The following is a 22160-nucleotide window of genomic DNA, read 5'->3' as shown; positions in this document are numbered from 1 at the left end:
TACACATATAGCTGATTCACTTTGTTATACAGCAGAAACTAACACAACATTGTAAAGCAATTATACTCCAATAAAGATGTTAAAAAAAATGAAAAAAAAGATAAATTTAAAAATAAGAGAAACATATTGCTTCATGTAAAACAGAATTATAAATTGATATGAAAACAATTTCGAGAATTACTTTGGATTTATGTGTTATGATTTATGTGATATCAGGTTTAGCTTGGCATTACAGGTTTACTTCTGTCCCTAATCCGAATATTCCTTGAATTTTCTTCCTAACATTATGCAGTTAATAAAAACAATGGATCCTTTATAATAAATAATCTACATAAATAAAAAAAAGGAAAGTGCTTTAGTGTACATATCAAAAAAGGAAAATACTTTCTTTATTCACAGATCTTATATGCAACACACACCAGCATATATGTACAGATGTGATACATGTATATATATATGTGTCTAACACTGTGGCCCCTGATAGGAAATTAACACAGGTAATCATCCACAAATGCAACCAGTATTTGAACTGACCCTTTATCTGTCACCTGAAAGACAGTTTAGGTCTTTGTTATCTCTGGTACTTGGAACAATGCCATAGTCACCTCCTGTCAGCTTCTGGTATTTGCCCATCCTTTCTAGTCTTTGCAGTGTTATCAGAATAGTTTTCCTATAACATGACTTAAGTCACATTTTCTTCCTCAAAAATTTTTCAAAGCTGCATATCTACAGGATACAGATCCATAAACTCCACAGAAACATAGGAACCACAATTTTCCAAACTTCTCTCTTATACAACCTGAAAAATGTGAACAATGCCCCCTCCCCTTTCTTTTTTTTCATTTCCATTTTATGGTTTATTAAAGGATATTGAACAGAGTATAGAGTTCCTTGTGCTATACGCCCCCCCACACCCCATTGCCATCTTCCCTGTCCTGGAAACACAGGCCAAGTCTTCCCACCTCCCGGGGCCTCACTGACAGAGCAGGTCCAGAAGCTCTGCCACAGCCATTTAACTCTGCACCACATCTTTGGCACTGGATAGTAAATGCAATACTTTTGTAAATCCATTTTTTCCCCTCCCTAAATGAGTCGGGGAGCTCCTGGAAGGGTGACTAGGAGTAGATGGAGAGGCCCTTAACATTTTAATAAATGTGCCTTGGTTACTTGGTTAGAGCTTAGATTCTGTGAGAGACCAGGAATAATTTCTTTTGCCCGCAAGCCGTTGTGCGCCACCCTGCCCTCCATTTCAACGGGAAGCGTTATCAATAATGACTTCTCTTTAGGCTGGGAAGCCCAGGAGACCACCTGTAACTGCAAGTTTAGGGTGGGGAAGGGGGAGACAGTGGGGAGGCGGGGGCTGCCCAAAGACAGGAAACCTCTTCCTCCCTCAACCTTTAACTCAGATCTTCTCCATTAATTTACTGTTTCTGGGGTACCCACCCTGTGCAAAACGCCACCAATTTTGATTTTTTCTTTCAAAAAAGGGAAAGAAAAAAAAACCCTGCAGTCCCTAAGCCAATAAATAACTCACCTGAAGGTCAGGAACACCCTCCCCCCACTCTCCCGGGGGTGCCTGGGAGGGATAGAGAACCGGGCAGAAATCGCAGTGGAAATCCAAAGGCTAACGCGATTGGCAACGGTCTGGAGGCGTCGTCCCCCAGCGCGACCCTGCGCCACGGTGGAGAAGGCAGCCGCGGTGCGACGGTCCTGAAGTCCCGCGGCGCCCCCTCCCCCGCGGCCGAGCCTGGCCGGGCGCCGTCCCTGGGCGTGTGCCCCGCCGCAGCCCGCGGAGCCTCCGTGGCTCCTGCAAAAGGGGGCGGGGAGCGCGGCGAGCGGCCCGAGTCTGCGGCTTCCTCCCCACGCCCGAGCCTCCGCGCAGCGCCCAGAGGACGCGCGCCCGACCCCGGTCCGTACGCCGCGGCGCGCCCGGGCCCCCGGCCCAGGCCAGGTAACTTTTCTGCCTGCGGAGCTGGGGGATCCGAGGGGGTCTTGAGGTCGCGAGGTGCGCAGGGCGGGCCGAGGGCGGGCGCAGGGCGGCCCGGTGGACGCGTGGCTCCGGCGCCGCTCGTCCGCCCGAACCGCGGGAGCCCGGCGCCCGCCCCGCCCGGACCCCCGCGGGGACCCCCGCCGGGCCGAGCCAGAGCGCCGCGTCTCGCGCCCGGAGACGTGCTCGCTCTGCCGGCTGCGGTGCAGCATCGCGGAGCCGGCGCGCAGCCTGAGCCCTGGCCTCCGGCCTGGGGTCCTTCCTCCGAGCCATGGCCGAGAGGGGCGGCTGGCTCCCCACGCCCCCGCTCTGTCAGTTTCCTCGCCCCCCCACCCCCACGTCCCGGGCGCCATGTTTTGAGTTACCCCTTGGGGTAGGGTGGGGGCGGGGCGCGGGGGCGACATTGCGGCGCCGCCCGGGGCGGGGGCGGGGGCCGGCCGGCGGAGGGGCCTGGGCGCGGCGGCTGCAGGCTCGGCGCGGCCGGGCGCGGCGCGGGGCCGGTAAGGTGTGCTCGCACAAAGCATCCCCGCTCGGGAGCGGCTGGCCGCTTTTATGTAACTTGTCCGCTTCCCCGAAGTGGGGCGGCGGCCCCCGGACGGCGGCGGCGGCTGCAGCCAGGCGGCCGGGGAGGAGGGGGGCAGCGTCCCAAAGGGTTGGTTCGGGGCCGGGGCACCTGCGGGGCCGAGGGGCCAGGGGCGGTGCTGCTCACCTGGCGCCCACGAGGCTCCGCTGCCTCGGGAGGCGTGTGCGCGGGAGGCTCTGCGGCGGCTGGGGGCGGGGAGCCCGGGGGGTGGGGGCCGGGGCTCGGAATCGCGGGAGTCGGGGTCTCAGCCAGTTCCTGGCGGGTGCTTCCCGGCTCCTTTCCGCGGGGCCGGCTTTCTGGGGTCTCCCCCTCGTCTCTCGCCCTCCTTTCCCTCCCCCTTTTCCGTCTCCTCTCCAACCCTCCCCGCCATCTCACCCCCCCACCCCGCCCGCCAAGTTCACGGCTTCTGCAATGCGGTGGGTGTGGTTACCTAGTAAATTGACACTGTGGTCCTTTGCCGCCAGAGCGTTCTCTCCTTTTCGGTTTTCAGATTTCCGGAATCAAAGTTGTCTAGGGGTTTCTTCTCCAGTTCCAGCCTAGGGTTAAAGTTGGGGAGAGATTGTTGCAGAACAAATAGAAAGATAAAGAGAACATGTGGTATTAATTACGCGTGCAGGCCGGCCTGAGAAATCCTGAGAGGGTCAGGCAGTCCTGCTGATGCGGCGCTTGCATTACGTGTTTAAGTTGGGGTTTCAGCTTTTTTACATTAGGCTTGCGGAATTGCTTTTGCAGATATCCTGCCCGTCCCTTTTTTTTTTTTTTTTTGGCCCATTTTAGGCTCCCTGGGGCGGCCAGGTGTGCGTTGTAATTTCTCCTGGTAGCATTAACTTTCCTAGCAGTAGAGTCATCGAATCCAGTGCTGAAAACGTTCTTTTTGAGATTTACACTGATTTTTAATGTCTCAAGGAAACAAAAATGATAATTTATGGTCATCCATTTATGATCTGGGACCCCTGAACGCAGCACCAATTACAGAAAATTAAGCAGAAAAGCCCTATTAAAAAAGAGCACATCAAAGCTTGAGTGAACTCTGGGGAATGGGAAGTGATTTGTATCGTGGCTCAGTGTTTTTAAAAAATGCATGTTAATTTTGGTAGCAGACTTTTAAAATTTTAATTGGAGTAACAGAGTACTTGTGAGAGGAAGTAAATTCTACATTGAGAAGGCTGACTTTAATTTATTAACTTCAGAAGGCATTGATGAAAATAAAATAGCTGAATATTAAATAGTCTCATTTGCATTATGATTTTCTGGTGGTTTAGAAAAGCAAAATACCAGATGCACCAGTTACTGCATACAGTTTATGGAGCTAATACATTTTAAGCAAATAATTCTGGCAGTACAGAACATGTTTTGTGAATGATTTATCAAGGAGCAGAAGAGAAGCCACTTAATTTAATTTGTAAACCCCTTTGAGGTGAAGGATTGAGAAGATAGAGGTCAAAGGTCTGTCTCAGGGAACTGTTTACATTTAATTTTTAAATCATTTTCTCTGCACGAATGCAACTTAGGTTAAAAGCAGTTTGTGTCAATTCTGGCACAGTGCTTGGACTTGGGCCAACTTTGAATTGTGTTCAAATACATCTGGGATTTTTTTTTACTTGATCAGATCCTATTTTATCTAGACATTGGTCTTGAAACATCAGTTGGTCAGATGCATCCAGGGGCCACTCAAGTAGAAGAGAGGCAGCCCTTCATGTACCAGGAGATGTGATATTGTCAGTACTTTGTGAATCGTTTCTGGATTTACTGTTTGTTGGATTATGGCAGGCATATGCTGTCCAGTGTATTCTCTTCCATGTTGTAAAGCATATTTATCTTTTAAGTTAGTGATTTTTTTTAAGAAGCCCTAAAATTCACGAATTAGAATTCAGGTCCTCTCCAGTAAAATAGAACTCCAAGAGTAGGCTGAAAAATAAATATATGTTTCTTTTCCATGAGAATTTGACTATAATGGAGAGAGATTTCTTAAGTCCTCGAGTACCCTGGTCATCTTTCCTCCCCCGCCTCTTCCAAGTATCCAACCACAGTCTTCCTCTGAATGTTAGCTTTATTATGGAATATAGACATACTTTTGAAAACCATGACTCAGATTTCTCTTTGGCACGACTTCATTTGGAGAGATCTTTGATGGTGCCACTGCAACATCTCTTTCTTTCGAAAGGCTCCGTAGCTGCTAGTTTCTTGGGAATTCATCAGGCTCTCCTGGAGGGCTCTGCTGTTATTTGATTTGCCTGGGCTTCAGAGAATTGTGTGCTCAGAAGCAGGGGCTGGAGCAGTGAAGTCACTACCCTGCCTGGTGTTGTGACATCACGATGGCTCAAAGGAAACAAGGGTGGGGCAGGCAAAACCAGACCATCTGAAGCATCTTGCTGGCTTTAACTTTGCCTGGTAAATGAATGAGACTCTCCTTTCTCAAGTTGGACTGCGCCATAAGGTATTGTTTGGAGAATTAGACGTGGATTTAAGCCTGCATGGGAAAGTGTATTTCATAGATCAGGGAAGAGGAGGTTTTTGTGTGTGTGCAGTAGTAGAAATCATTGACTATTCCTCTTACTGAGGAAAATACTGTAATTTTTTAAAGGGCCACTTAAAAATTATATTTAAGTAATGAGTCTATATTGATGCAAAGAGTCAGTATATTTCTTACTCTCCTTTGTACCCAAATATCTTGCCAAGTTCTCGGTTTAGGTTATTGATGTTGTCTTTCAAAAGTATGTGTTGTCTGTCAAAATACAGTCTCTTCTGGGTAGGCAGTGTTCTTTCCGATTTATTCTTAAGTGATGTGTTTGCAGTTGGCAATTAGAGAAAATGGGGTGGGGGAAGCAAGAGGTTTTGCAAGTGTAGAAGATAATCTGCAGTGATTAGGGGTAATTGATTTCTGTTTAAGTTTTTGCTTTATTTGCAAATTATTTTATAATTTAGCATTTTAGAATTCTCTGAAGTGAGGATTCTCGTGCAGAGATGATCACAGACACATTGCACCCCAATTAGTGATGAATAAGTTACAAAAGGAAGTCTGAAATTCTGAAGCTGTAAAGCAAATTTCATGTTTTGAGTCCTGAATTGAATGTAACGTGCTCATAAAGAAGACCCAAGAACGGCCACAGCCCGAGAGGTCTTCTCTCCCCCTCCTTGGTTGGATGACTGTCCTTTTTTCACATGAGTGTATTATGTATGTGCGCACTTCTCACTTAACCATGTCCCAAAACACATTTCCAAAGCAAAGGGAAGGAAAAAAGAAAAAGGGAAGAATGGCACAAATAGAGAAGTTGAAATTAGGTACCAGAACTGCAGCTTTCTTGGTTGAAATGTCTTTGGAACTGCATTTTTAGACTTTACAATGATTGGTTAAATTGCACACTTTAGAGTTGTAAGCTTCTATTAGCACCAAGCCCCTAATTCTTTGGTAATTTGCAGTACAGAGAAAAAGCTGACAACTTAATTTTTAGGTGGTTGACATTTTGATACACTGTTCTTTTAACTCTTCCTTATAAACTTAAAAAAAAAAAAGAAAGAAAAAGAAAGCAGAAAGGTTTATATTAAATCTAGAAAACAGATGTAATGTTTACTCTGCCTTGTGTGCTTATTTTTCTCTCCACATATATTGAGCGAGTGCTTGTTGTTTGGAGGAAATTATTTCCCTTGGAGTTTGATCCCCAGACCATTATGGGTCTCAACACTTAGGCTATTGAGTAAATATTTATGGAATTGAATTTAAAAATGAGGCCGGGCTTCCCTGGTGGTGCAGTGGTTGAGAGTCCGCCTGCTGATGCAGGGGACACAGGTTCGTGGCCCGGTCCGGGAAGATCCCACATGCCGCGGAGCGGCTGGGCCCGTGAGCCATGGCCGCTGAGCCTGCGCGTCCGGAGCCTGTGCTCCGCAACGGGAGAGGCCACAGCAATGAGAGGCCTGCGTACCACAAAAAAAAAAAAAAAAAATGAGGCCATGTGTGACTTACACTGCACTACAAAAAATATTTGAAAAGGCTTAAAAAACATGGCCACTTATTTAAAAATTAGAATTATCGGACTCATGTATGCAGTTGTTATTTTTAATGGCACCATCCTCTTCATAACAAGTTTCCTGCTCTGTCCATAGCTCAGATTAGACAGATTCTAGAGGTTTTGTCTGATCCGAGAAGAGAATACTGCAGGTTCCCCGAGAAGAAAGAATGGGATCTTTGAGAGAAGATGTGCAGGCAGGCTGCTTCCCTTCCTGCCAGCTCTAATTGGTGTCACGGAGGACATCAGTAGAGGGGAAATACTCAGAAGAGGAGGAAAGGGGTCAGATTGGGGAGTGACAAAAGCTAAATGAGGGCTGGGCCATGATACTGATTTTGACGTTGAACTAAAAAGAGAAAAACTATTTTATCTTGTAGATCTCTCTTCTTTGGTCATTTTATATGTATTGTTTACATTCTCCAACAGTGACTTTCTGTGTGTTTTAGTCAAGCCCCACATTTCATCCTTTCTAAAACAAACCTATTTTTTTTCACATTTGTACATCTCTGAAATTGGGAAATGTCTTACAGTTGCTCTCAGCCATATGGCAGAGAGAAAGCTGGCAACAGAATTCCTTGATGGGGCACACGCATCAAAAATTGGAGATTGGGTGTCAGTTGGTTGGAAGAAAATCTTGGAGACAGTAATGGAGCACTTGTAAGAAATAGTGCATCACCCATGAAGAAATATAGATGGTATTGTGTAAAAACACAGACCACAGTAACTGAGTCCGCATGCAATTCAAAAGAGTTGGATTCTGACCTTGTAAAGAATTATTTTGCATATCTTGGCCAGTATGTTTTGTTTCTCTTTTCTTTATGCATGCACAGAATATCTAAATAAATCTAAAAGAGTTCTCTAAATAGAAAATTAAAATTCCAACATTTGAGTTACCTCTTAATTCGCAGAGTGCTACATATCTTGTTATTTCTTACAATTAACGGTGTCATGAATTTTATGAAATATGTTTTGTCACTTGGCTATGCAAATTTTAAAAATGTTTTATAATGTTTGGTGCTTATTCACATGGCGCCTTCTATGTATTGGTAATTATGTTTCTTATGCACATCCCTTTGTAGGAAAAATCGATTGAGCGGTCTTCATTTTCTGTTTTGACTTTTCCAATTTGGTCCCTGGAAGATGGTTGGACTTTGATTAGTCATTGAGCAGACATTCCAGGTAGAACAGTCCAGAAGTCAAGAGGCCTACATTTAACTGGAATGTAGCCTTTGTCCTGGGGAGTACTAGGAGATGAGTCTAAGGAGTGTGGGGCTTGATTGTGGATTTGAAACTAAGGGATATTTTGGACTTTGCTAGGTACTGGGGAGTCATTGAAAGTAGTGGAGTCGGAAGGAAGATACTTGGTGATAAATGTAGGATGTATTGGAAGAACAGGAGTCTGGAGACAGATGGTCTTTTGTTAATGGAGTAATCCAAAAAGTTTCAGAAATTGACTGTAATGCTAATTCCTCTCAATGATTGATATTTTGGCAATTCACTACATATATTTTTTTGTGGTCATATTTAGTTGAAGATTAAATATTACTTTTGGACCGCTTAGGGTGGAAAATGAGATGTTCAGAAGATAGAATGATTTTCGTTCCTATTTATCCTTCCAATTAAAACATCTGTTATTTCAGGTGTTAAGAATAATGCATACTCGCTGTAAAATATTTTCTAATAATATCGAAAAACAAGAAGAAGAAATCTTGTTGTCTAGAGACAGCTACTGAAGATATGTTGGCAAAAATCCTCCCAAAGCTGCCTTTTTGAGTGTGTAATAGACTATAGTGGGTCTTGGAATCAGACAGACCTGGGTTGGGCTCCCAGTCGTCCTATGTGATTGCTTTGTGACATGGGTCAAGTCTCTTGACTTCTTGTGTCTAATCACTTACAAAATGGCTGCAGTGCCTAAACCTCAAGGACATGAGGATTACATATATAATACACGCACAGCACTGGGCATAGTACCTGATACATCATAAGTACATAGCTAATAGCAATAGCTTTGTTCGACACAAGTACAGATTTGTAGACAGTTACATATTTGGCTTGAGTAGACTTCTGACTTAAATACTAATATGTAACCTTTTTCTTTTTTATGCAACAGTATGTTCTGGGGAGCTTTTTCATCTATACCAATCTTTATCTGAGTCATTATTTTGAATGGGAGATAAATGTTTTCTTTGGGTCCTGTGCAGTACTGGTAAAGCATCATTACCTTGATGATGATGATGGGAAGCCTTGTCATCCAGTCCCTCCTCCTCCCGCTATGTACCGCCTACGCTTTTCATCACTGTCCTGCAGCACAGCCATCAGAGAGCTGGGGCGAAACAGGACATAAAAGCAAAATTAAAGTCACTAACGATGATTGTGTACATCTCAATGTTGTGCGTAAATATTTAGTTTTAACTGAAACAACCAGCCTTTAGCCGTCTATTTCCCAATTTCTTGATTCTAACTGTTGTGTAGAGGCTCTTCATGGGGGGCCCACCGTTTCCCACGTGCCTCCTGCACGTCCCAAGGGGCAGCAGACAGCACAGCCGGAACCCACACCAGCCTGAACTCAGAGTCAAGACACTTCAGAGGCTGGGATATACTAGGAGTTACGGGGGCGCTGGCCTCGAGATAGAAAATACTAAGCTTCCTGTGGCCTTGTTCTGAGTTCCAAAGCCTCCCCTCCTCCTCTGCAGCAAGGGGTTAGCAGAGGTCAGGCTCACCTCACAGATTCCATGCAGATTCTCCAGGCACATGAGCTGCTCTGTTACGTTCTTGAAAAGCACATGGTTTGGATGGACCTTAGATTTACCTGCAATCCAGTCTTGTTTTCCCCATGTTCATGCAGTGGAGGAAGACAGCTTTATGAACCGAAGGTGATGCTGTGGGGCGTGGTACCTGGAATTCTCCTAGCCCCCGCCATCGTGGACTCTGAGCTTCAGGATGGGCTTGAGAGTGGCCGGCTTTTATGCAGTTTTCATATGTCGAATTACTCACATCACAGAGCTATAGAGAGGTTTGGGTAATATCCTTACAGGGAATTCCTGGGTTTTTTCCCCCCACTTGATACCATTCTTTTGTGCTGTTAGATTTTGACTTTTATTGACTTGAGTTTAAGAGGAATACTCTTAGTGGAATGTGTATAAAATTGGAAAAATAGAGGTTGACTGATTTGACTGCTCAGGACATTTGGAAAGTTTCTCCCCTTCATTCTTAAACCCTAGGTAGCCAGTCATTCATGGGGAGGAGCTGTGTTGTAGAACAAAGGAAATACAGCAAGTTAGAAGAGATACATTGAAACGTCTGTCAACCTTCAGATGTGTAACTTTGGACAGGTTACCCCATTTCTCTGGGCAATGAAATGGTGATGGTGGTGCAACCTCAAGGTTGAAAGGAAACTTCTGTGTTGGGAGACGTCTAGAGCAGCGTGGAGTCCAAGCAGGCGTGTCATAAATGTTCTGCCATTACAGCTCATAATGTTGACCTGCTTTGCAAGTTCCTAGGAACCTATGTTAGGAATTGCGAGACTCTAAAGATAAATCCTCAAGGGGAATATGGAATTTTGTAACATTCCACCACAAGCTCCATCATCCAAAAGCGACCCTCAATGAGAATACAAAATTTTGTCAAATTTGAAACTCCAAATAACAATAGTTGAAGTTTTCAGAGAATTAGCCACAGTGGTTTTCAAATTTTCATGTGAAACAGAGTCACCTGGGGAATTTGTTAAAAAGCAGTGTCTAAGGACCCGTCCACAGTTCTCACTCAGTAGATCTGGAGTTGGGTCCAGGCACCTATATGTCCAACAAGTTCAGTGGGTTTTGGTGCACTGGTCCCTGGACCGCATTCTGAGATCGCTGTCTTAAGGAATCATCTCAGTGACTTTCCAGCTTACTGGCTAGTGTCTGGTAAACATCTGGAAAGATAATACACTGCAAATAAATGGTACTAATGGTTGAGAGGACACAACATAGAGGAAAGAGCCTTGCCTGGGTTTCGCTATGGCTGGTCCATCACTTACCACTTTTTAAAAAAATTTATTTTTGTTTTTATTTATTTACTTATTTATTTTTGGCTGCGTTGGGTCTTCATTGCTGGGTGCAGGCTCTGTCTAGTTGCGGTGAGCGGGGGCTACTCCTCGTTGTACGCGGGCTTCTCATGGCAGTGGCTTCTCTTGTTGCGGAGCACGGGCTCTAGGCGCGCATGCTTCAGTAGTTGCAGCTTGCAGGCTCAGTAGTTGTGGTGCACAGGCTTAGTTGCTCTGTGGCATGTGGGATCTTCCCGGACCAGGGATCGAACCCGTGTCCCCTGTACTGGCAGGCGGATTCTTAACCATGGCGCCACCAGGGAAGTCCCCACTTACCACTTCTGTGGCCCCAGGAAATTATGTAAAATTTAAAAGGTTAAGGAAGTAGGATTAAAGGTTAGTTTTCTTATCTGTTAAATAGGGATGATAGTAATTATTTAGCATAAAGGTTGGGAGTATGAAATGAGTATCTTAAGTGGAAATATGTGGCTCTCTAATACATCTTCAGTTGGGGTTAGTTTTCTTTCCTTATGATTGATAATAGAAAAATGTAGTGAAATCAGTGAAGAAGAGATGCATCTATGAGTAAATGTGATTCTGCTGATCAAAATCATACCAAGTACTTTGGATCTTACAGATATTTTCAAGATATTATGAGGTTCTTAACTTTCATATAGGGGCTACAAAACAAAACAGTTAAATTGCATCGATTTCTTAGGATCCAGAGACGAATTCAAGAGGGTGCTTCCAGTCTTTGGAGCTTCAGTTGCATTGCAGCCTAAGAGTCTTCAGAAGCTTTCCTGAGAACATGGCCCTGTCTCGGTAGAGAGCCAGTAAGTCAGATGAATTATCAGAACTCCATCAGATATTGCCTTTCTCCCTCTCACTGCACCTTCTCCAGTCACCTTCAGACACACATCTTAGAGTCACCTCTCAGAGTGTTTTAACATTAGGACAATGTATGTAAAAGGTAAAGGATGTAATATACAAATATTAGAAACTAAATTTCATAATCTCTTTTTCTACTCAGTTTCCAGCAGAATGTTCCTCTGAAACAGTTATCAGCTTTATCCGTTTACCGTCATACCTGTTCTTTCTTTTTTTTTTTTTTTGCGGTATGCGGGCCTCTCACTGCTGTGGCCTCTCCCGTTGCGGAGCACAGGCTCCGGACGCGCAGGCCTAGCGGCCATGGCTCACGGGCTTAGTTGCTCCGCGGCATGTGGGATCTTCCCGGACCGGGGCACGAACCCGTGACCCCTGCATCGGCAGGCGGACTCTCAACCACTGCGCCACCAGGGAAGCCCCATACCTGTTATTTCTAAATGCTCCTATTTAAGGGTTGGATTTCAAGTTGGTGATCTCCCTGCCTTCGCCCTTCTCCTGGCTAGAATTGTAAACGACCTTGAACCTTGCCATCTTAGTCCTGAAGACCTTGTGTTGCTGGTCAGATGAAGGACGTCCCCCCACCCTCCTTACCTCAGTGACTGTTTTACTGGTCCCCAGGATGGATCCACATCTTCTCCACTCAGACCAGCTTCTGTCCGAATTCTCTCTTTTCCAAATGAATCCAGTTCCAGTGTCTCCCAGCCTAACAAAATAAGCAAAACAAAACCAACCCATCTTTTAACTCAGCTTCCCCCCAAAGCTTACTGCCAGGGTTTCTTATCTGCTGCTTGGCCATGAGCGAGACTTCGTTGAAATTATGATTTTTTTCCAGGCAGGATATTCATTTGCCAATAGCAATAATTAATTTTAAAAGATTCACTAACATATACCAAAATCCAATTCTAAACTGGAAAGACTGATGATGTGACACCTTGAACCTTTGTAAAGTTTTCTTCCTTTTTTCATTAGCCATCTATCTGTTTATTCCACATATACTTATAGAATGCTTCTTAGGTACCTGGTACCTTGCTCGGTGCTAGGGTTATAGCAAAGAACAGGACTTAACCAAGCCTCGGCTCTCCTGGACCGTGTATTTTAAGCTAGGGGACCAGCAATAAACAAATATGATTTCAGATTGGGATGAATGCTCTGAAGCAGGACTAGGTCATGGTGTCGATGGGTGTAGAGGGCTACTTCAGATACTGTCATTTGGGGATGTTTTAACATTTTATTAAGTCCTTCCTTCTCGTTTGTACCCCTCCTCTGCAAGTGTGACATCAACCCTAGATTGTGATCCGTACCAGGCGGTCCACATCTTCAATTCATCTGCATGTCTTTGGGCCTCGTATAGCACCTCGCCGAAGTCCTGTGTTAACTGCGGAACAGATAGCTTCTACGCTCACCAGCCCTCCTTCTTGTACCTTACCCTTCTTGTGATACGATTTTTACTTAGAATATGCATCCTCTTGCTTCTCCTTTAAGTTTGATTTCTTGGAACATCCCATTCAGGTGTGGACTTAACTATGGAAATAATGAAATGTGCACTTAAGTTTAAGATGTTATCATCTTTTTCTTAAAGAAGGTTTCCCAAATTGTGAAAGCTACACTTGCCTCTGATCTCAACCCACATTAAATGCCCCCTTTTGTGAATTCTGACTGAAACTCTAGTTAGTGAGAACCCAGAAGCTGTGTCCCAACTCATCTTCTCATGGGCTCACACAAGGGATACATCCAAAGGCTTGGATTTATTTGTGATTGGACTAAAAAGTCACTGAACCTCTCAGAGACATAAATTCTCATATAAAAGTGTAGAACAACCCTTCCTGCAGAATTACAGTGATGATCCAATGGTAATTTTCCGTTGATCCAATGCAATTTTCAAGCCATAAGATGCGGGTAATAATAATCGGCAGTATTTTTAGGGAGTTAAGGTGGCAGACGTTTAGTTGAAGGAACATCTTTGATTTCTTTCATGCTCTGCCCCCACTGTTCTGCACCTTCATTACTTCTCCTGACGATGAAGTCCGTTCTGAGGACTTAGTGCCAGCACCGTGCGGGTATTGGTGGCAGAGCAGGAAGCAAAATGAACAGCAGCCACTTGCTGGCCCCCAGGGCACAGAGCTAAGTCACTGCCCGCCTGGCAGTCATTTGGCTCTGACAAGTGCTGTGATAGGGGAATCGGGGCTCCAAATAGCTCAGGGGAAGCCCGCCTCCCCGTACTCGGGTGTGGTCCTGGGAAGAGAGGGAGTGAGATCTAACCTGGGACCTGAACGTGACCAAAGGTCGGCCCCTGGTGGAGAAGAAGGGGAGGGCCTTGTAGGGTCCAGAGTGGGCTAGAGAGGGGTGTTTGCTGTAACTGACCAGCAGTTACAAAGGCCCAGAGGAAAAGGGTTCGTAGTCAGAAATCGTACATGGCTACGGAGTGAGATTGGATCTGGGGAGGTGACAGTGGTGCAGAGGTCCACAGGGTCTGTGGGACATCCCGGGAGAGATGTCCTGGAGCCTTCACATGGGATCTGAGGGCCAGAGGGGTCCAGCTCAAGTCGTGGACTCAAGATCAAGTCATGGACTCATTACAGTAGGATGCTATTAACGCCATGGAAGATGAGGCCCGGGAGAGGGCAAGTAGGGTGTGTGCAGAGGAAGAGAGTGGAAAGGGGGACACACCTGGAAACGTGTTTTGGAAGGAGAAGTGCCCAGGGCTCCCGGTCACCCAGGCCCTCTCTGTGCCTGAAACAACTTGGTTCAGCTGCCAGTGATGTTGGTGGTCTCACGGCGAGGGGCTCAGAGTGCGGGACCCACTTCCCCAGGGAGCACCTGCTTCTTCTGCTTCCTCGCTTTCATTTGGTCCTGAAGATGGAGCAGACTGCAGGGAGTGGAGGAGAGTCAGGAAGTGGGGGAGCCGGTGCCCCCGGGGATCCCTCAGAGAAAAGCTCTGGATACACAGCTGATTTTCCACACACGGGTGAGGTGTGGAATACATGTGTATATATGATAGATGATGTCCTTTTATCCATGGCATTTTATTTTTTTAAAGAAGTATATCGAGAAGCAAAGGTGACATTGCTAAAAATACCTCCCTCCTATGTAGATAAGGGGCTGTGTCTAAAATGGTGACAGGCAGCTCAGTTTAAAACACTAAACATAGATTTGCCATTTTTTCTTTTATGCAGCCTTTTCTGTAGACCCTAGACGGTTCTAGTGTGTAGTTTCAGAGTGCTAGAAAAGTGATGACAGCTTTTTCATTCCCTTAATTTGTTCCCTTTTTCCTCGTATCAGAAATGATTCCACTGGTGGTACAGTATTCTTAATCACAGCAGAACAGAAATACTGGTGCCGCCTTGTCCATTATGCAGAGGCCCATGTCAGGATGACCCACGGATGGTTAACTAAGAGACCAGAGGATGCTGAGATAGGGTTGAAGATTCCTCTTAAAAACTAGTGCGAAGTGTTTCTGATACACGAAAGGTTGAAAGGTAATATAATGAACACCTATGTATCCAACATCCAGTTTGAGAAATAAAATGTTACCCCAAATTGCTTATCTCCCCAAGTTCTCCTCCACAATTGTACCTCCCTCCCTCCTATAGTCAGCCATTCTTCTGATTTGGTGTTTATTGTAACCATAAAATTTCTTTATTCCTTTCCCCCTCACTCTTTATAGCATCACTAAATTATTTGTGGTGGTGTTTTTCATGTTTACGCCACTTTAAACGGTGTCCTGTACCTGTCCTTCTGCAGCTTGCTTTGTTCATGCAGCACATGCTGGAGTCTCCTGTCTGCTGACACCTCCAGGAGCCCAGGGTGTAGTTCTTAGTGTGAAAACTGATGCTTGAACCATGGTTCGTGGCTTCCTCCCCAGGCCTTGAACAAGGTTGTACTTCCCACCTCAGAACATGGTGCAGCCACCTGCCCTTTATCCTCCCATTCTGCATCTCTGGATTCAACCAACCATGGATTGAAAAATATTTTTTTTAGAATGTTCCAGAAAGTTCCAAAAAAGCAAAACTTGAATTTGCCCCCATCAATTATTTACATCGCATTTGCATTGTTTTTACAACTATTTACATAGCGTTTGCATTATATTGGGTATTGTGAGTAATCTAGAGATGATTTAAAGCAGCGGTCCCCAACACCCCCGGGCCAGGGTAGCAGGCCAGCTAGGAACTAGGCAGCACAGCAGGAGGTAAGTGGTGGGCGAGTGAGCGAGCAAAGCTGCATCTGTATTTACAGCCGCTCCCCATCAATCGCGTTACTGCCTGAGCTCCGCCTCCTGTCATCATTATGGTGAGTTGTACCATTATTTCATTATATGTTATAATGTCATAATAATAGAAATAAAGGCACAATAAATGTAATGCACTTGAATCATCCCGAAACCACCACCCTCCCCTGTCTGTGGAAAAATTGTCTTCCACAGAACTGGTCCCTGGTGTGAAAAAGGTTGGGGACCACTGATTCAGAGTATATGGGAGGGTGTGCAGGGGGTTAAGCAAATACTACGCCATTTTACCTATGGGACTTGAGCATTGCAGACTTGATACCGTGGATTTTTGGTATCCGAAGGGGTCCTGGAACCAACCCCCCCCAAGACACCAAGGGACGACTGTCCTTGCTGCCCCTCAGCCTGGGACATCCTCCCCAGCAGTTTTACAAAGCTTGCTCTTCACACACACACCCACCAGCTCTCACCCCGCCCAGCACTGTTACCCTTCCCTGCTGCTGTTTCTTCATGGCACTACATATTTTACTTATTTATGTTTATTGTGTGCTTCCCCCAACCAGAATATCAGCTCCATGGGGACAGGACTTAATCTGTTTTGTTCACCGTGGACCCCAGCTCTGAGAACAGGCTGGACACGTAGTAGGTGCTCAGTAAATAGTAAATGAAGGAGTCATTTGAAATGTGATGTGACCTTATGAAGGAGAATTCTCAGTCCTCTTTTTTTTTGCAGTACGCGGGCCTCTCACTGTTGTGGCCTCTCCAGTTGGGGAGCACAGGCTCTGGACGTGCAGGCTCAGTGGCCATGGCCCACGGGCCCAGCCGCTCCGCGGCATGTGGGATCTTCCCGGACCGGGGCACGAACCTGCATCCCCTGCATCGGCAGGCGGACTCCCAACCACCACGTCACCAGGGAAGCCCCCTCAGTCCACTTTTAACATTTCATTTAGTGGATATGATTTTGTGAAAAATGATTTAATGTCGAATTGTAAATATAACTTTAACAAGTGAGACTCCCTGATGAGAAGAGGTCACTTGTGTGGCCTGAAGGATCTTTCTGGGATGTGAGAGAATTGGTATGTGCACCAGATGAAGACCTTCCTGCTCTGATCAGTGAGTTCAGCCATGCCTCCCAGAGTGACAGTTGGGTTCCAGTCACTTTCAATTAGTTTGGACTTGCAATTCTTTACACTCATTAGAGTATAGTAATTTTTCCCCTCTCCAAGAATTAACACTTCCACATCGTCACTATCTTCCCAGACATGCCGTCTGGCCTGCCCCCTTCTTTCCCTTCCATTTTTAGCACAGTCGAAAGTAAACAGGTTTTTTTTTTCCTTCCTTACCAATGAATATTCCATTTTCTTGTAATTTGGAAGATAATTTGCACACCTCTTATTTTCACTCTTTGTATTCAGTGCTAGGAAAAATCAAAGCATGGTTGGTTTTCTGAGCTCTTTAGTTAAGTATCAAGTAGATAATAGAGGTTTTGATTAGGTGTGCATCCTAATTAAAGAAAAATGAATGATAAATTTCCACTTGGACCACCGTAGATAATGACTCTGACATAGAAGGATAGATAGTCGTGTTGTCCTATTGGCAAAATCATTTATAACTTGGCTTTGAAGAATTTCTTATCTAAAAAAGTTTTCACGACTGCCTTTTTTCTACTTCTTTATAAAAAATGAAAGTTTTCTCCAAATCTGAGTATTCTGTCTAGACTTCACGAGGGTAGAGATCTGCAAGTTCTCTTTATCTACCTCCAGGTGAAATGGAATGGTTTCTCATCATTGTTAAATTTGTTTTCACTTATGTTCCTTTCTTCTCAGTGTCAGCAGTGACTTGTTCTTGGATGAGCCTTTGCAATCTGCGTGATGAGTTGAATGTGTCAGTTGATAAAGGGGAGTTGATTGAGTGGTAAAGATGATAGCAACTTAGATATTCTCTAATAACTGAGGATGTTGGACGCCTGTACCCGCCCCCCCATCATCCTTCCTTGTGACCTGCTTCAGTGCGTGACCCACACGCTAGTTCGGAGCAAGACGCACAGGTGCCCCACCTCTTGGGATCCATCTGTCTTTGGCTTCTCTGACTTAAGGAGGTCTGATGACAAGCAAAACTCAATTTGAAGCCATTATTCCTCAGCTTGGGCAGTCAGGTTTGTGTCTCAGGCCCGGATCAACAGCTTTGATGTTCTGAAACTCCTTTTAAAGAGTCTGTAATGACGGAGATAATTGTTTTTATGGCTTTCTAGTGAAATGGATTACCTGACAGAGCAGTCTTGTTTCTTGGCGTTCTTTTATCTGATACTGGAAAGAGGCTGAGGTGGAAAACCGTTTCAGTAGAAATAACAGCATCATTACAGTCCTCATAAGCATTAAATGTGCATTGACTCTCTCCTATACAAGGTGTCTTCTTGGAAGATGCACCGAGGACAGTGCAATGATTTTAATCCAGCCGTCTGATAAAGGGAGGATTGCATGGTAAAGTAAATATCAATTTGGGTGTTCTCTAATAGCAGAAGAGTTAGGAGGCCTATGTGCCTTCTAAAATCATTCTCCTCACGTCTTTAAGTTCTGAGAAGATATTTGTCAGTCTTTATTTTATATTTTTTCTTATCTTACATATGTAAGAATATATAATAATCATTTGTATTTTGCATATATGTGTTACGATTATAATTAGGTGTTATAAACTTCTACTTCTGTAGAAGTTTTAGCTCAGAATTGTGATATGCAATAAATTACCTTTAATGGTATATGATAATCCCAGCTCAGTCACTTCTTACTCACAGTGCAGTCATAGGCGAGTTTCTTAATGTCTGTTCATCTCAGTTTCTTTGCCTGTGAAGTGTGGCTAGTAATACCAGCCTCACTGGGTGCATGTGAAGTTTATGTGCTGCAAAGTGCAGATCCAACATGGGAATCGTGGTGAAGTTGACCTCACTGTGTTACTGTGAGGATTATTATTAATATTCCTGATACTTCACAGAGCTGGTTTCAGAATGCCCGTGCCCAGGACAGTGCTGGTCCATGTGAGAGCTTTCCTAGGCCATGGTGTCCCTCTCGGATAAACCCCCCGTGGCTGTGGTTGACTGGGCCTTCTACTGACTGCTCAGAGCAGGTGGCCTCAGGGCTGTCAGGCCTTCTTGGGCCCAGCAAGGAGCAACTGTAGGAAAGGGCACAGAATGGGGGGACTTTTGTTGCTTGACTGCTCTCATGTTTGTGTATCACTGTACATGGAATGAAATGAAATATGGCATATCTGGGTTAAAACTGGGTTTCCTACAATGAATGATTTAAAGGTAAAGAAGTGAAAAAAGCTGGACAGTTGATCTCACGCTGTCGACGTTCATGGTGGGCATCTTTCTTTCTGACCGACGCCTCCTCCCCGTGGCTTTGGAGAACTGCTCCTTACTCCTTTCTTGGGATAATTTGGGGCTGGCAGTACTGGCCTCCTGCTCCCTGGCTAAATGAGGGCAGGTGACCCAGGCCTTGGCATTGTGCTCCTTCTTTCCTGGATATGTGATCTTCCCCTGGGATCTTCCATTTGGCTAGACGAAGGTGACTTTAGCTTTCTGAGTGGTTGAGATCGAAGAAAGTGACATTATTGCTTGGCCAAGAGAGCGTGATGTCAACAAGAGAGGTGAGATTATGTGTTATTAGCAAAGTAGAATCCCTGAGGTGTTTGGGAAGCTGCTCTGTTTCCTGCAAATGACCAGTGGAAATGGCCCAAACTTTTTTTGTTAATATCTGCTAAGGATAGTAGGAAAACAGATGCTAACAGTATAATATAGTATACTATATATAATCATATCACGTTCCTTAATTTGAAATAATGGTACCCACATCTTAGGTTTGTTGTGAGAATTAAGTGAGTTAACATTTTTAGGGCAATATGTGTGTGTGTTGCGTGTGTGTACACACACATACATATGTATATACATATTTCATATAAAGGACATTTAAAATACGTATTTAAATATTTGGGGGGCATTCTAAAGATGCGTGCATACTTAAAAATTTTTTTTTAATAAAAGGTTTTAAAATAAAGTAGTAAGGACATGATCTTGGACAGTCCTTCTTCCAAATGTTAGGTTATCAAGCTTATACCAACAGGTATTAAAATTTTTAAAACCTGGATGGATATATTTTAAAAATTCAAACAGAAAAATTACATTTTATTTTGCAGCAAGATTATACATAATTTATGTATATCATTTTTATAGTATTAATCCTTTTCTGATTTCAAGTGCTGGTTTATTGTTTCAGTTGACAAAAGCCCAATTTATATAGTTTGAGGAATAAAAAAGGAGAATTCACAAGGAGGAGGCATGGTAGCCCAGAATCAGAGGAGGATGAGGCGGGAATGGGAGAACTTGAAGGGACCCACTTCTGAGCAGCTTGTATTCGGAAACCATTACAGATGACTTTTGGTTCTTCAGCTACGTCTGACACCGTTTCATGTTCAATAATGTCAGTTTCCCGTTTGTGAAATCAAAGGATGGAAACCAATGCTTTCATGACATTTGTGGCCCTTGTATGATGCATATGGTATCTATGTCTGTCCTTATCAAGGATTTTAATGGGAATTACTCATTTTGTATGTCCCTGTTTGCTAAACCTATGATGTTTTTAATGCTAGGTCCTTACTCTTACTTCTCTTTCAATATTGAAATATAACATGATTTATGATGCATGTAGTCAAATAGAAAACTTGCCTGTTATTTTGTATCTGTCGCTTTGCTTTGTTATGTTTCATTGTTTAAGATTTGGCCCCAATTGGGATGACTTTTAAGAGAAATTTTAGTTATTCATGTTTTCAGATCACTGAAATTAGGCCCGGGTCAAAAACTTAAGGAATAGGTGTGTGCTCGGAGGGCTTTGAACTCTAGGGAAACTGTGTGATGAGAGGGTTGGTGACTTTGGAAGCTAAGTAGAGTGCAAAGCGACGAAATGTACACAGTCTCTGAAAGGCAGTCTGTTGAGTGTACTTTGCATGACTGATACCTTCTTTCATCTCGATCACCATTTATATCTAGAGATATACATTGATTATTATACTGTAACTATAAACATCTGTTTGGCATTGAAAGGAGTAACTGTTTCTGTTCTACAAAGATAACTCTTTTACTTGGAAACAACCTCCTGAGGTCCCCTGTTTGATTGTTTAATTGCATTCTTGCTACAAGTTAATTTTTTAACTGTTAATATTGTATATTATGATTGAGGGTTTTTTATGGCTAATGTGAGAATAGTTGCCAGTATTTCAGTATTTTATGACTAAGTTAATCCCAGTAATATTTTGAGTGCCAGCTGTGTTAGTCACCTACATTCATTCACCCATTCATGGAACATTTCTTGAGTACCTATTATTTGCCAGACACTTTTCAACTTAGCAGTGAACAACACAAACAAAAACCATAGCAAACAAACAAAAAAAACAAAACCAGAAAGTCTCTGCCTACATGGAGCTTATAGTCTAGTCTAATCTTCTGTTATCTCTAAGCCTGCAATACCTTCCTTGGGCAGGTATTACCCCCTGTCTGTAAGTCCTGAGTGGAAGTTCCAGCTTTATACTTTTTTACCCTGGGGTGGGAGAGGGGTGCATGGGTGGTGTTACGTGGAAGAGAAATAAAATCAAAGTTATTTAGTGCAGCATTTTCTAATTTTGTTCCCCCCAATAATATATGTCAAGAAGAACGTCATCCCGTGTAACATAGTTGGGGAGAAGCTAGTTTAAAGTGTTTTGACCTATTTTATTATTAATCGGATTTCACATTACCAGTTTTTAGATATATATTTTTTTAAATAGCATTTTGATCATGGAAACATCGGGTTTAAATTCCTGGAAGACATTTTAAGTGGAAGAACACTTTATTACTTATCTTTTCTTATTTGATGGGCAGTAAACTTAATGAACAGTATTCTGATAGAAAACATATTATTATACCTGGGCATTTTCTAACCAGCAGAATTTAACTCCCTGGGAAGTGCTTAACCACCCTGACCTGGATCCATATCCTCTCTTTTAGGAGGCAAGCAGCTTGATTGTCTCTCCTTGATTAATACTCTGTGACTCAGTAACATGTCCAACTTTTTCAACTCAGGAATAAATCTACTGACCTAGTTTATTTGGCCTTGCTACTGTCTCCTGGATTTAAAGCATATTTCTTTTGGGGGCATCTCTGGTTTGACACCTTTGAAACGTCATCGATTACTAGATAGTATTATTAGCATGTCATGACGCCCAGCCGGGAAGTAGGAATTGCAGCCAGGGATCACGGACAGGACCCTTGACTTGCCTCAAAAGGCAAAACAATCCCATTACTGAGCCACCTTTGCGGCTTTGATCCCCGAAGACACCTTAGGTTGGGTTGTGCTCATTTGTAACATTTGTGGAGCCTGGTGCAGGGATGGTACTCGCCCTCCCGGTGTTTCCCTGAAGACGGAAGCGAG

The 22160-nt window shown here is 44.0% G+C and overlaps 1 protein-coding gene across 50 annotated transcripts in view; it reads left to right on the top strand.

Annotated features, from left to right (window-relative positions):
- Positions 1-22160, top strand: part of EPB41L3 (erythrocyte membrane protein band 4.1 like 3) — a 223223-nt gene that overhangs the window by 81187 nt on the left and 119876 nt on the right. For 13 of the 50 annotated variants that reach the window (XM_067015592.1, XM_067015613.1, XM_067015599.1 and 10 more), the window contains exon 1: positions 2429-2487. The exons of 16 other annotated variants lie outside the window; for them this stretch is intronic. The gene's annotated coding sequence lies outside the window, so the exon portion shown is untranslated. Of the gene's footprint in view, positions 1-1607; positions 1952-2426; positions 2488-4750; positions 5008-22160 lie in introns of those variants that run through there. 21 more of the 50 variants (XM_067015600.1, XM_059040827.2, XM_067015610.1 and 18 more) reach the window with 14 other exon arrangements.

This window comes from Kogia breviceps, chromosome 15 (assembly GCF_026419965.1).
Source record: "Kogia breviceps isolate mKogBre1 chromosome 15, mKogBre1 haplotype 1, whole genome shotgun sequence".
Classification (NCBI taxonomy): Eukaryota; Metazoa; Chordata; class Mammalia; order Artiodactyla; family Physeteridae; genus Kogia; species Kogia breviceps.
The sequence above is the reverse complement of the archived record's forward strand: the minus strand, read 5'-3'. Positions and strand labels throughout refer to the sequence as shown.